Source organism: Arachis hypogaea, chromosome 14 (genome assembly GCF_003086295.3).
Source record: "Arachis hypogaea cultivar Tifrunner chromosome 14, arahy.Tifrunner.gnm2.J5K5, whole genome shotgun sequence".
NCBI classification, from domain to species: Eukaryota; Viridiplantae; Streptophyta; class Magnoliopsida; order Fabales; family Fabaceae; genus Arachis; species Arachis hypogaea.
The window spans coordinates 29,910,322-29,912,637 of NC_092049.1; the positions used below are offsets into that span (position 1 = coordinate 29,910,322).

General features: G+C 32.0%; 1 non-coding gene across 1 annotated transcript; it reads right to left on the minus strand.

The window, feature by feature from the left end:
• Positions 1 to 1,792: 1,792 nt before the first annotated feature.
• On the minus strand, positions 1,793 to 1,900 carry LOC112745737 (small nucleolar RNA R71). The gene has a single exon (XR_003173650.1). It is a non-coding gene; the product is annotated as a small nucleolar RNA R71 (small nucleolar RNA).
• Between the last annotated feature and the right edge of the window lie 416 nt (positions 1,901 to 2,316).

Here is a 2,316-nt window from a genome sequence, read left to right on the forward strand (position 1 = left end):
TTCGAAAATTCATGCATTCATAGTGTTCTTCATGATCTTCAAGTTGTTCTTAGTATGTCTTCTTGTTTGATCTTAATGTTTTCTTGTTTTGCATCTTTTCTTATTTTCATATGCATTCTTGCATCCATAGAGTCTAAACATGAAATATTTCTAAGTTTGGTGTCTTACATGTTTTTTTTGCATATACAAATTTTCAAAAATAAGTTCTTGATGTTCATCTTGATCTTCAAAGTGTTCTTGGTGTTCATCTTGACATTCATAGTATTCTTGCATGCATTCATTGTTTTGATCTAAAATTTTCATGCATTGAGCATTTTTAGTGTTTTTCTCTCTCATCATAAAAATTCAAAAAAATCAAAAAAATATCTTTCCCTTTTTCTCTCTTAAAATTTTGAAAATTAGATTTGACTTTTTCAAAAATTTTTAAAATCTAGTTGTTTTTATGAGTCAAATCAACTTTTCAATTTAAAAATCTTATCTTTTTCAAAAATCAAATCTTTTTCATTTTTTTTAGTTATTTTCGAAAATTTTAAAAATATTTTTCAAAAATCTTTTTCTTAATTTTATCTCATAATTTTCGAAAATAACATCATCAATTAATGTTTTGATTCAAAAATTTCAAATTTGTTACTTACTTGTTAAGAAAGATTCAAACTTTAAGTTCTAGAATCATATCTTGTGATTTCTTGTGAATCAAGTCATTAATTGTGATTTTAAAAATCAAATATTTTTCAAAAACTAATTTAAATCATATCTTTTCAAAAATATCTTCTTATCTTATCTTTTTCAAAAAGTTGATTTCAAAATATCTTTTCTAACTTCCTAACTTCTTATCTTTTCAAAATTTGTTTCAACTAACTAACTTTTTGTTTGTTTATTATCTTTTTCAAAACCACCTAACTAACTCTCTCTTTCTCTCTCTCTCTCTAATTTTCGAAAATACCTCCCTCTTTTTCAAAATTTCTTTTTAATTAACTAATTATTTTAATTTTTGATTTTAAAATTTTCGAAAATCACTAACTCTTTTTCAAAAATCATTTTCGAAAATCCTCTTTCTCTCTCATCTCCTTCTATTTTATTTATTTATTTACTAACACTTCTCTTCATCTCACATAACTGCTCCTATCCTTACCCTTGTGTTTGGATTCTTCATTTCTCTTCACCCCTATTCCTTTTCTTTTTCTACTAACAATAAGGAATCTCTTTACTGTGACATAGATAATTCCTCTTCTTTTCTTGTTCTCTTCTCTTTCTTATGAGCAGGAACAAGGAAAAAGGTATTCTTGTTGAAGCTGATCCAGAACCTGAAAGGACTCTGAAGAGGAAACTAAGAGAAGCTAAATTACAACAATCCAGAGACAACTTTATTGAAAATTTCGAACAAGTAAAGGAGATGGCAGCCGAACCCAACAACAATAATGCAAGGAGGATGCTTGGTGACTTTACTGCACCAAATTCCAATTTACATGGAAGAAGCATCTCCATTCCTGCTATTGGAGCAAACAATTTTGAGCTGAAACCTCAGCTAGTTTCTCTGATGCAGCAGAACTGCAAGTTTCATGGACTCTCATCTGAAGATCCTTTTCAGTTCTTAACTGATTTCTTGCAGATCTGTGATACTGTTAAGACTAATGGAGTAGATCCTGAAGTCTACAGGCTCATGCTTTTCCCTTTTGCTGTAAGAGACAGAGCTAGAGTATGGTTGGACTCTCAACCTAAGGATAGCCTGAACTCTTGGGATAAGCTGGTCAAGGATTTCTTAGCCAAGTTCTTTCCTCCTCAAAAGCTGAGTAAGCTTAGAGTGGATGTTCAGACCTTCAGACAGAAAGAAGGTGAATCCCTCTATGAAGCTTGGGAGAGATACAAAGAACTGACCAAAAAGTGTTCTTCTGACATGCTTTCAGAATGGACCATCCTGGACATATTCTATGATGGTCTGTCTGAATTAGCTAAGATATCATTGGACACTTCTGCAGGTGGATCCATTCACCTAAAGAAAATGCCTGCAGAAGCTCAAGAACTCATTGACATGGTTGCTAATAACCAGTTCATGTACACTTCTGAGAGGAATCCTGTGAATAATGGAAAGCCTATGAAGAAGGGAGTTCTTAAAATTGACACTCTGAATGCCATACTGGCTCAGAACAAAATATTGACTCAGCAAGTCAATATGATTTCTCAGAGTCTGAATGGAATGCAAGCTGCATCCAACAGTACTCAAGAGGCATCTTCTGAGGAAGAAGCTTATGATCCTGAGAACCCTGCAATAGCAGAGGTGAATTACTTAGGTGAACCTTATGGAAACACGTATAATCC